The 13579-nt window shown below is 42.9% G+C and overlaps 1 protein-coding gene across 1 annotated transcript in view; it reads left to right on the forward strand.

Annotated features, from left to right (window-relative positions):
- The window catches only part of LOC120050435 (semaphorin-5A-like), a 275882-nt gene that overhangs the window by 104759 nt on the left and 157544 nt on the right, over positions 1-13579 (forward strand). The window lies entirely within an intron of this gene.

Below are 13579 nucleotides of genomic sequence, written 5' to 3' on the forward strand. Positions count from 1 at the left end.
TGTTTAACTGTGCTGTCCATTGGTTAGTATCAGCCTGCCTGCATGAACCTCCTGCTGATAAGAGAGACAGATGAGTGTCACTCACACACAAACACACAAACACAAACATAAACACACACACACACAAACCAACACACGCTCCTGGACAAGACAATTTTTACTCGCTACGCGCTTCAGCTCTCGGCTTTCCGTTCTGTGAGCTTGTGTGGCCTACCACTTCGTGGCTGAGCCATTGTTGCTCCTAGATGTTTCGACTTATAACAGCACTTGCAGTTGACCGGGGCAGATCTCAGAAATTTGACTAACTGACTTGTCGGAAAGGTCGTGTCCTATGGTCTTCAGTAAGGCCATTCTACTGTCAATATTTGTCTATGGAGATTGCATGGCTGTGTGCTAGATTTTATACACATGTCCACAATGGGTGTGGCTGAAATAGACGTATCCACTAATTTGAAAGGGTGTCCACATACTTTTGTATATATATATTGTATTATATAGATCAGTCCTTTCGGGAGTCCAGATAATTTATTTATAAACCCTATCATTGGATGGTTCAGTAGTTGAGTTCCCCAAGGGACTCCAGAGGCCAGCATAGCTGACCTAAGTTGTAAATATAGAAAAAAAGGAGTTGTTTGGTAATGTGTCTGTATCTTACAGAACTTGGAATATTCTCAAATCATTACTGTCCATGATATCGGCAAGGGTGCAGATTCCACATTTGGTCCATTGGGGGGATGCACAAGGCCACCTTCCAGATCTCAAGGCATTATTGTGAAATATTGGAGTATGGGCATGCCATTTTGATTCACAGTTACATTTTTTTTCAATTTTGTGCCAAATAGAGATTGTGTGAGCAATAACAGCACTAAAGCGTAGTTTGCATTGCTTAAGGGATCATCAGTGAAGATCCATCTCTTCCAGGACAGTAGGAGACACCAATGGTTTTATCTAAGGATGGAAATATATCTACACCCAAATATTTAAAATTGTTGGGATTCCATAAGTAGAGATGGAGTCCCCCATCGAGGACTTGAGAGGCAGTAGAGCTCATTTGGTTAGATTCATTTTATAACTCGAGGTTAAGCTGAATTGATGTATGATCTTCAATGCGTTAGGGATCGATTGAGATACATTGTCTAGATATACTGTAGTAAAATGTAATCTGCGTAAAATTAGATAAAGTGATTTGAGAGAAATTGGTGTCATTTCTTTTCGACTGATGAATGGCCTGGGTCAGGTGTTCCATGGATAATATGAATAGCAAAGGCGAAGTTGGATCGCCTTGTCTGCTGCTTCTAGTGATTCTGAATGGAGCAGAGCAGATATTACCTGTTATAATTTTGGCTGAGGGATTGGCATATAGCATTTTAATCATATTAATGAAATTGAAGCCAATTCCTATATGTTCCAAGACAGACCAGAGATATGACCATTCTAGTCTATCAAAATATTTTTCTGAATCGATAGATAATACAGCCCAAGGAACTGTTGTTTCTGATGAAGCATCTAAGCTATGTAGACTATATCCCAATCGACAAGGATGCTGCCTTTTGAGGCACCATTTCTAGGCAGGATGTCAAAATTGGCATGTCTAAAGCCCAAGGTACCTTAAAATCGTGACTTCTAACGCGCCTTCATTCGGGCGGTTTTTGAAGGCAGCATCCAATGTATCCTTCCCTGGAGAGGCTATCCAGAAGAATAAGCAATAACTGTGAGTATAACATTAATTTGTTAAACAAATTATGTTCAAATGTTCAACATATTACTTTCATATGAATTCTAAATGTTGAGTAACTGTTGTTTATCAGCCTGTTGCCAAGTCGGACGCGATAGCTAGCTATCGTTAGAAAGGCGATCTACTTATCAGCTGTTTAGAGATTAACTAATGAGCTAACTAGGCCTAATCGTAGATTTAGCAATGTTTAAATTCTGAAGTTTTTAAACTTGCCAACAAGCTAAACTTGCTAGCTTGTGTTTCGCCGCATTGCATTGCCTTGGCAGGAGAAAACAGTCATGCCTAATTCTAGGTAAAACATGTTTAAAATGTTAACAACATCTGATGAACATTTTTTGGAAATGCAGCAAGCTGTGTTCAGTTCAATGTAGGCTTGCCAGCCAGCCAAGTTATTTGTGCATTCTGTTGATGTCTGTTTAGCTAATGTTAGCTAACTTTTTCTTGTCACTTTCCCTTCCCCTATTGTGTTGTACGATTGGGTTTGGTGGTACTAGTTAAAATTAGTGGCTGTTATTCTACTCTTACTGTTAACAACGGACCAAGCCTAAAAATATGCAAAACTGTTAACAATTAGATTGCACATTAATAAAGGTAGTTGTGGCTTCAACAACATGAACCAGTACTGAAATTTGAGCAGTGAGGTTACTTTCTCCCCCATTGTCTCTGCTTGTTCCAGGTTGAAGGACATCTCACCCTGACACCCTGCAGATCTATTGAACTTGTTGGGAACCTCCCAGCCACCAGGATAATCACCATATCTCAGGATTTTATTAAGGAGTGTGCAACATCTTAATGAATGTTAAATATAAATAGATTCACCCATGTTATTGTTTATGATGCATATATGTCAGGACATTTTAATGTATTAAGCTCATTCTAAAATACAGATGTGATTTTTTTTGTCCCAGCGGATTGCACTGCGTGCAAGTCTTCAATTTAGACCACATTTGGTTAAATGAGGTGTTAGTGAAGGGCTGGAACAAAAACCTGTAAACTCCTGTCCTATGTATAAAAAAACATGTAGCTGTCATGACTACATTTGCCCTCATGTACTTAACAAGACTTATGAATGCTGGAGGTTCATCTCTGTGTCATGTCCCTCGCTTGGGAATTAACTATTTTGTACAATGGACTGTGTTTTAAGGGCTCATGTACAGATACAGGAAAACCAATAAAAAATTGAACATTTATTAAAAATGACAAGTGTGTCACGTTCCTGACCTGTTTTCTGTTGTTTTTGTATGTGTTTAGTTGGTCAGGGCGTGAGTTGGGGTGGGTAGTCTATGTTATGTGTTTTCTATGTTGGGTTAAGGTGTTGCCTGATATGGTTCTCAATTAGAGGCAGGTGTTTGACGTTTCCTCTGATTGAGAACCATATTAAGGTAGGCTGTTCTCACTGTTTGTTTGTGGGTGATTGTTCCTGTGTCTGTGTCTGTTACACGACATGGGACTGTTTCGTTTGTTCGTTCGTTTTAGGTAGTCTGTTCCTGTTTCGTGCGTTCTTCGTGTTCTTATGTAAGTTCGTTTGTTCAGGTCTGTCTACTTCGTTTATTGTTTTGTAGTTTGTTCAAGTGTTTTCGTGTTTCGTCTTTCATTTAATAAATTCGTTATGTATTCATCACCCGCTGCGCCTTGGTCCGCTCATTCACCACAAGACGAACGTTACAGAATCACCCACCAAACCCGGATCAAGCAGCGGGTTAACGGGCAGCAGCGACAGCAGCAGTGGTACAAGGAGGAATGGACATGGGAGGAAATTCTAGACGGAGAAGGACCCTGGGCAGAGCCAGAAGAGTGTCGCCGCCCCAAAGCGGAGCTGGAGGCAGCGAAAGCGGAGAGGCGGCATTATGAGGCGCTAGCAAGGCAGAGCGGCTGGAAGCCCGAGAGGCTCACCCAAAAATTTCTTGGGGGGGGGGATAAAAGGGAGTGAAGCTGGGTCAAGTTGTAGACTTGAGCCAACTCCCCTTGCTTACCGTAAGGAGCCGGTCAGGGCGGTATTGGAGGTGAGCGACGCAGAGACAGTGAAGGAGTTAATGGGGAAATTGGAGGAGAGAGTTATGAGGGATGTACTGGTTTGGTGCATAAGGTACGACATCCGCCCGACTGAACGTGTCGGGGAGTTGATGTCACCGGGAACAGCTCTCCATACTCGTGCTGAGGTGCGTGCTAGCCGTCTGGTTAAGACAGTGCCTACACCACGCACCAAGCCTCCTGTGCGTCTCCAGAGTCCTGTGCGTCCTGTTACTGCTCCCCGCACTAGCCCTGAGATGCGACCCAGCCCAGTACCACCAGTGCCTACACCACGCACCAAGCCTCCTGTGCGTCTCCAGAGCCCTGTACGCACTGTTCCTCCTCCACGCACTCTCCCTATGGTGCGTGTCTCCAGCCCAGTACCTCCAGTTCCGGCACCACGCACCAAGCCTCCTGTGCGTCTCCAGAGCCCTGTACGCACTGTTCCTTCTCCCCGCACTCGCCCTGAGGTGCGTGCCCTCAGCCCGGTACCTCCAGTTCCGGTACCACGCACCAGGCCTATAGTGCGCTTCGAGAGTCCAGTGTGCCCTGTTCCTGCTCCCCGCACTAGCCTTGAGGTGCGTGTCTCCAGTCCGGTACCACCAGTTCCGGCACCACGCACCAAGCCTACTGTGCGCCTCAGCAGGTCAGAGTCGGCCGTCTGCCCAACGCCGCCTGCACTGCTCGTCTGTCCAGCGCCGTCTGAGCTGCCTGCCTGCCCAGCGCCGTCTGAACTGCCTGCACTGCTCGTCTGCCCAGCGCCGTCTGAGCTGCCTGCCTGCCCAGTGCCGTCCGTCAGTCAGGAGCTGCCAGAGCCGCCAGCCAGTCAGGAGCTGCCAGAGCCGCCAGCCTGTCAGGAGCTGCCAGAGCCGCCAGCCAGTCAGGAGCTGCCAGAGCCGCCAGCCAGTCAGGAGCTGCCAGAGCCGCCAGCCAGTCAGGAGCTGCCAGAGCCGCCAGCCAGTCAGGAGCTGCCAGAGCCGCCAGCCAGTCAGGAGCTGCCAGAGCCGCCAGCCAGTCAGGAGCTGCCAGAGCCGCCAGCCAGTCAGGAGCTGCCAGAGATGCCCTCCAGTCATGAGCTGCCCTACAGTCATGAGCTGCCCTACAGTCATGAGCTGCCCTCCAGTCATGAACTGCCCTCCAGTCATGAGCTGCCCTCCAGTCATGAGCTGCCCTCCAGTCATGAGCTGCCCTCCAGTCATGAGCTGCCTTCCAGTCATGAGCTGCCCTCCAGTCATGAGCTGCCTTCCAGTCATGAGCTGCCCTCCAGTCATGAGCTGCCCTCCAGTCATGAGCTGCCCTCCAGTCATGAGCTGCCCTCCAGTCCGGAGCTGCCCTACAGTCCGGAGCTGACCTCCAGTCCGGAGCTGCCCTCCAGTCCGGAGCTGCCACTCAGTCCGGAGCTGCCAGTAGTCCAGAGTTGTCCCTCTGTCCTAAGCTACCTCTCTGTCCTGAGCTACCTCTCTGTTCTGAGCTACCTCTCTGTCCTGAGCTACCTCTCTGTCCTGAGTTGTCTCCTCTATTTAGGAGGGGCCTTGGTGAAGGTTCCTGGACCATGGTCGGGGGCGAGGGTCGCCACTCAAGGGACGCTAAGGAGGGGGACAAAGACAATGGTGGAGTGGTGTCCTCGTCCTGCGCCGGAGCCGCCACCGCGGACAGATGCCCACCCAGACCCTCCCCTTGAGTTTTAGGGGTGCGCCCGGAGTTCGCACCTTGAGGGGGGGGTTCTGTCACGTTCCTGACCTGTTTTCTGTTGTTTTTGTATGTGTTTAGTTGGTCAGGGCGTGAGTTGGGGTGGGTAGTCTATGTTATGTGTTTTCTATGTTGGGTTAAGGTGTTGCCTGATATGGTTCTCAATTAGAGGCAGGTGTTTGACGTTTCCTCTGATTGAGAACCATATTAAGGTAGGCTGTTCTCACTGTTTGTTTGTGGGTGATTGTTCCTGTGTCTGTGTCTGTTACACCACACGGGACTGTTTCGTTTGTTTTAGGTAGTCTGTTCCTGTTTCGTGCGTTCTTCGTGTTCTTATGTAAGTTCGTTTGTTCAGGTCTGTCTACTTCGTTTATTGTTTTTTAGTTTGTTCAAGTGTTTTCGTGTTTCGTCTTTCATTTAATAAATTTGTTATGTATTCATCACCCGCTGCGCCTTGGTCCGCTCATTCACCACAAGACGAACGTTACAAAGTGTTGACGTCTCCCCATGTTTCTGGTTTTGAGGCTTGGGCATCTATCTGGTGACAGCAGTTCATCTGTTCATTAGCACCAATCCCCTACATGGAGAGAGAAAGGAATCAATAATATTACAATGCTCTATTTATTTCATTGAATATACCGTAAATTCCTGTTTGATATGCATTTATATACAGTACCAGTCAAAAGTTTTGACACACATACTCATTACAGGGATTTTCTTAATTTGACTATTTTCTACCTTGTAGAATAATAGTGAAGACATCAAACTTATGAAATAACACATATGGAATCACGTAGTAACCAAAAAAGTGTTAAACTCATCAAAAAAGTGTTAAACAAGCTACCCTTTGCCTTGATGACAGCTTTGCACACTCTTGGCATTCTCTCAACCAGCTTCATGAGTTAGTCACCTGTAATGCATTTCCCATTAACAGGTGTGCCTTGTTAAAAGTTAATTTGTGGAAATTCTTTCCTTCTTAATGCAGTTGAGGCAATCAGTTGTGTTGTGACTAGGTATGGTTGGTATACAGAAGATATCCCTATTTGGTAAAAGACCAAGTTCATATTATGGGAAGAACAGCTCAAATAAGCAAAGAGAAACGACAGGCCATCATTACTTTAAGACATGAAGGTCAGGCAATCCGGACAATTCCAAGAACTTTGAATGTTTCTTCAAGTGCAGTTGCAAAAAACAGCAGTTATGATGAAACTGGCTCTCATGAGGACCGCCACAGGAAAGGAAGACCCAGAGTTACTTCTGCAGCAGAGGATAAGTTCATTAGTTACCAGCCTCAGAAATTGCCAAAATAAATGTTTCTCAGAGTTCAAGTAACAGACTCATCTCAACATCAATTATTCAGAGGAGACTGTGTGAATCAGGCCTTCATGGTCAAATTGCTGCAAAGAAACCACTACTAAAGGACACCAATAAGAAGAAGAGAATTGTTTGGGCAAAGAATCACGAGCAATGGACATTAGACCGGTGTAAATCAATCTTTGGTCTGATGAGTCCAAATTTGAGATTTTTGGTATGGATGTGTGGTGTCGTGGAAATGTCAGTACTGAGAGAGACTTTGTCATATCTTCAAACAATCATATTTATTTAATATCGATTAATTATTGCAATAATGAAACCGTCGACACCACACTCTGAAGTGTGTGTCGCCGAGTGCTTAAAATCATACATAGTATACAGGGTCTTTGTATAGAATACCTCAAAATGCTTAGTCATGGCTGGCTCCACCCCTCCCATGCAGATTGGGGCACCATAAACCACCCTGGGTTCATCCTGTCGTTTATCTGCACAGGGGGTGTTACTTTACTCCTCCAGGTTAAGTTTCCCAGATGGAAGGATGAGAACAAACAATGAGATGTCTGTTCTATTCCTTCAGGCTCTCTCTATCTCGAGTCACACACACACACCACATCTTATCTATGAATGCAGGCTCAGTCAGATCGGAGACATATGTGTCACATGCACCACTAATCATATAATAGAATGTGGCTGTAAAGTTTCTTATCACCAAGCCATCACTTAATCAGTTGCCTGCCCAAGCTTCATAAAGACTGCTCTCAGTTAACTCAGAAAGGGAGAGAGAGACTTCTAGGAACCTTACTCTATTTCCTTAAACAACTATTTGGTGCATAAACATAACATCATCTTGTAATCCTGCTACCACAGTGGTTCCCACCGTGAAGCATGGAGGAGGAGGTGTGATTGTGTGTGGTGCTTTACTGGTGACACTGTCAGTGATTTATTTAGAATTCAAGGCACACTTTACCAGCATGGCTACCACAGCATTCTGCTGCGATCCGCCATCCCATCTGGTTTGCGCTTAGTGGGACTATCATTTGTTTTTCAACAGGACAATGACCCAACACACCTCCAGGCTGTGTAAGGGCTATTTTACCAAGAAGGAGAGTGATTGAGTGCTGCATCAGATGACCTGGCCTCCACAATCACCCGACCTCAACCCAATTGAGATGGTTTGGGATGAGTTGGACCACAGAGCAAAAGAAAACCAGCCCACAAGTGCTCAGCATATGTGGCAAGTCCTTCAAGACTGTTATAAAAGCCTTCCAGGTGAAGCTGGTTGAGAGAATGCCAAGAGTGTGCAAAGCTGTCATCAAGGCAAAGAGTGGCTACTTTAAAGAATCTCAAATCTCAAATAAATGTTGATTTGTTTAGCACTTTTGTGGTTACTACAAGATCCCGTATGTTATTTCACACTTTTTATGTCTTCACTATCATTCTACAATGCAGAAAAGAGTAAAATATAGAAAAACCTTTGAATGAATAGGTGTGTCCAAACTTTTGACTGGTAATGTAGTTATATCGGACATGTTATCCTTTATCACATGCCAGTATTTGTTTTGCATCCAATGCATTTAGCTTCCATTAAGTAGAGGTAGCCTAGGCCTTATCTAGTTGGAGTGCATCAAATCAAATCAAATGTTGTTAGTCACTTGCGCCAAATACAACAGGTGTAGACCTTACAGTGAAATGCTTACTTTCAAGCCCCTAACCGACAGTGCAGTTTTAAAAAATACGGATAAGAATAAGAGATATAACTTATGGCATTATGGTGTTGAACGCTGAGCTGTAGTCAATGAATAGCTTTCTCACATAGGTGTTCATTTTGTCCAGGTGGCAAAGGGCAGTGAGGAGTGCAATAGAGATTGCATCATCTGTGGATCTGTTAGGGCGGTATGCAAATTGGAGTTGGTCTAGGGTTTCTGGGATAATGGTGTTGATGTGAGCCATGACACTGATGTTCAGTTGTGTATTCGTTGATAACTAATATTGAAAGGTGATTCTCCCTGTTCGCACATGACTGCACGGCCAGGCACGACTTCAACACCATCATTAAGTTTGCTGACGACACAACAGTGGTAGGCCTGATCACCGACAGCGACGAGACAGCCTATAGGGAGGAGGTCAGAGACCTGGCCATGTGGTGCCAGGACAACAACCTCTCCCTCAACGTGATCAAGACTAAGGAGATGATTGTGGACTACAGGAAAAAGAGGACCGAGCACGCCCCCATTCTCATCGACCTGGCTGCTGTGGAGCAGGTTGAAAGCTTCAAGTTCCTTGGTGTCCACATCACCAACAAACTGACATGGTCCAAGCGCACCAAGACAGTCATGAAGAGGGCACGACAAAACCTATTCCCCTCGGGAGACTGAAAAGATTTGGCATTGGTCCTCATATCCTCAAAAGGTTCTACAGCTGCACCATCGAGAGCATCCTGACTGGTTGTATCATTGCCTGGTATGGTACCTGCTCGGCCTCTGACCACAATGCAGTGCATACGGCCCAGTACGGTACATCACTTGGGCCAAGCTTCCTGCCATCCAGGACCTCTATACCAGACGGTGTCAGAGGAAGGCCCTAAGAATTGTCAAATACTCCAGCTATCCTAGTCATAGACTGTTCTCTCTGCTACCGCACGGCAAGCGGTACCGGAGCGCCAAGTCTAAGTCCAAGAGACTTCTAAACAGCTTCTACCCCCAAGCCATAAGACTCCTGAACATCTATTCAAATGGCTACCCAGACTACTGATGGCTACCCAGACCCAGACCCCCCCCCCCCCCCCACCTACTCTCTGTTTATTATCTATGCATAGTCACTTTAATAACTCTACCTACATGTACATATTACCTCAATTATCTCGACTAACCTGTGCCCCCACACATTGACTCTGTACCGTAACACACTGTATATAGTCTCCACATTGACTCTGTACCGTAACACCCTGTATATAGTCTCCACATTGACTCTATACCGTAACACCCTGTATATAGTCTCCACATTGACTCTGTACCGTAACACCCTGTATATAGTCTCCACATTGACTCTGTACCGTAATACCCTGTATATAGTCTCCACATTGACTCTGTACCGTAACACCCTGTATATAGTCTCCACATTGACTCTATACCGTAACACCCTGTATATAGTCTCCACATTGACTCTGTACCGTAACACCCTGTATATATTCTCGCTATTGTTATTTTACTGCTGCTCTTTAACTACTTTACTTTGATATCTTATTCGTATTTTTTTATCTGCATTGTTGGTTAAGGGCTTGTAAGTAAGCATTTCACTGTAAGGTGAAATACCTGTTGTATTCAGCGCCTGTGACTAATGCAATTTGTTTTGATTTGATTTCATAATATGCACGGGTGTGATAGTTGTGTGAATGAATCATTCAAAAATACATTAGCAGCTCTAATGCAATATTAATTTCACAGTGACACACCACTATTCTGGCTATTCATCTTTCTTAAACAGATTGTAAAAAACAAAAAACGGATCTCCCCAAAAATCGTATAGCGTACGTATAGTGCATGCAAGCACGCCTGTCCTCAACAATGGAGCAGCAGACCAAGCATTATGTGAGAGGAGGAACTGTACCGTAGGATAATTGTTCTGGGCGGTGTCAACTTCATTCATGAACAGGCACTGAGGAGATCGATTATTTTACTTGTTAACTTGTTATTCATGTCAGATATTTCCATTTTGGATAGTTATTCACTGAATTGCTAGCACTAGTTGCTCACACTGCTACGGCGTCTACAATGTAAACAAACGTCTCTCGCTCAGTGGAATGTGAATGCGTTGTCACTTGTTGCTGCCTTCGAATCCCGTCCCAATTGGCAGTTACCTACTGGAAATGTGCTAACTACTAAGGTAGATGCCTTTGGTGCCAGGAAGGCAGTAGCAGGCCTTTGGATTGGGACACAGCCGTAATAGTTGACGGAGGTTATCCGAGGATAGACGCTTTTTAATAATCCCGCTTTGGTCCATCAATTTTGGTAAGTAAGTCAGAAGACAGGACGACAACATTAAAAACATTTTTTTTTATATCTGTGTTTATCAAAGATAGGGGGCAATAGTGAGAACACTGTGTGGCATCTTTACCTTTTTTTAGATATAAAAACAAAATTAGTGCTGTATTCACATCTCTCCCAAATGAACCTTTGTGAACGTCTGTATTAGTCATTTCATGCAATAGTGGACCTAATTGATTCCAAAATGTTCAATAGACCTCAGGAGGAATATCGTCCCATCCAGGCAATTTGTCTTTATTCTATCCAATGCCCTTTTGAGTTCATTAAGAGAGACTTGGGCTCCCAGCGAGGTGACTTTTTTCTCTTAATTATCTTAGAAAGGACTTATTCTGGCTTGGTGTGGATTTACAAAGAGGTGTATAACTCTTTAAAGAAGTGGGAGAAACTTTGATTGAATTTGGGTTCTGATAGTAATTCCCCTGTTTCAGATTCAATAGTTGCTGTGTCAGCTAATTGATCATTACTTTGTAGCACGTTGGCCAGTAAACGACTGGGACGATTACCATGAAAGTAATGGTTGAATCTAACTCAATGGGTGGCAAATTCTGCTCTCTGCCTGATCAATAAACGAAGTTGTGTCTTGACTTTGGAAAGAGTAATAGCTACCTGGTATATAAAGAGTGGTTGTTGAGAACACTCTAATACAGTTAACAACATTTACAAATCTGAAATCTTCTATAATTGTGATTTATTCAACCCAGATGCAAATGCAGTAGCATTATTTTTTAGAAACACTTTAGTTGCATCCCATAGAAACCGGGGGTCATCGACTGAATTTTTATTAATCATTATAAATTAATTTAGTTCAATTTCAAATTGATCTCAGAATAGAGGAGTTTGTAGTAATGAAGTGTTGAACCTCCATCTTGTGTCTCTTTTAGGAGATTCTGACATTTGAAGTTGGCAGTAGTAAAGCATGGTGGTCAGACAAGCTCATTTGTTATATTTCTCTTGATGAAAGAAAATAGAGGTTTAGATAATAGTATGAAATCCATTTGTCAGAATGATTTATGCCTGTTTGAGGTGAAAGTGTACTCTTTTGCCTAAGGATTATGTGCTCGCCAGGCATCAAGGAGGTTGTAATCAGAGAGTATATACTGGAGACCCATGGTTGTGTGTGGATTGCAGTTGGTCTTGCTAGATTTGTCCCGCATGTCCAAAATGGCATTCATATCTGTCCAAATAACCAGATGGAATTCAGTTCATTCTAACAATATACTGTTCTGATAATCAGAAAACTTAGGATCGTATGAATTTGGAGACGTAAACAATAATGAAGGACATTTTGAAGGATGTCCATGAAGGATACATTTAAGAAAAGTTATTCTGACTTCTTGGTCTTTGCCTTTACCCAAGATGGTGAATTAGGGTTTCTTATGTATCATTATGATGAACACCTTTAGTTGTGTTTGGCGCAGATGAAAAAGCAGCCTGTTTGTATAAATAGTTTTCTGCTCTATGTGCGTCCTTTTGGAGCAGGTGTGTTTCTTGGAGCATTGCTATATCAATATGGTTTCCTGCTGGGATATCAAGACAGCTGCTATGTTTAATAGGACCGTTTAGGCCTTTCAAATTCCAAGAGAGAATAGCTGGTGTTGAAAGAATGTATTATTAATGATGTAATTGTTATCTTTGGTGTTAATAAGCACATGGATGTCAAACAAAAAGCAGCACCCACAGGGACACCCACCCATTGGTCATTCCCCACAATGTCTCCTTATCAATATGTCTCCTTATCGATATGTCTCCTTATCAAGATGACTCCTTATCAATATGTCTCCTTATCAATATGTCTCCTTATCAATATATATCCTTATTAAAGTCTCCTTATCAATATATATCCTTATAATATATATCCTTATAATATCTCTCCTTATCAATATGTCTCCTTATCAATATGTCTCCTTATCAATATCTCTCCTTATCAATATGTGTCCTTATCGATATGCCTCCTTATTAAAGTCTCCTTATCAATATATATCCTTATCAATATGTCTCCTTATCAATATGTCTCCTTATCGATATGTCTCCTTATCGATATGCCTCCTTATCAAGATGACTCCTTATCAATATGTCTCCTTATCAATATGTCAATATGTCTCCTTATCAATATATCTCCTTATCAATATGTCTCCTTATTAAAGTCTCCTTATCAATATATATCCTTATCAATATGTCTCCTTATCAATATATCTCCTTATCAATATGTCTCCTTATCAATATGTCTCCTTATCGATATGTCTCCTTATCAATATATATCCTTATTAAAGTCTCCTTATCAATATATATCCTTATAATATATCTCCTTATTAATATGTCTCCTTATCAATATCTCTCCTTATCAATATGTCTCCTTATCAAGATGACTCCTTATCAAGATGTCTCCTTATCGATATGTCTCCTTATCAATATGTCTCCTTATCAATATATCTCCTTATCGATATGTCTCCTTATCAATATATATCCTTATTAAAGTCTCCTTATCAATATATATCCTTATAATATATCTCCTTATTAATATGTCTCCTTATCAATATGTCTCCTTATCAATATGTCTCCTTATCAATATGTCTCCTTATCAATATGTCTCCTTATCAATATGTCTCCTTATCAATATGCCTCCTTATTAAAGTCTCCTTATCAATATATATCCTTATAATATCTCTCCTTATCAATATGTCTCCCTATCAATATATCTCCTTATCAAGATGACTCCTTATCAATATGTCTCCTTATCAATATATATCCTTATAATATCTCTCCTTATCAATATGTCTCCCTATCAATA

Source organism: Salvelinus namaycush, chromosome 7, assembly GCF_016432855.1.
Source record: "Salvelinus namaycush isolate Seneca chromosome 7, SaNama_1.0, whole genome shotgun sequence".
In the NCBI taxonomy this organism is placed as follows: domain Eukaryota; kingdom Metazoa; phylum Chordata; class Actinopteri; order Salmoniformes; family Salmonidae; genus Salvelinus; species Salvelinus namaycush.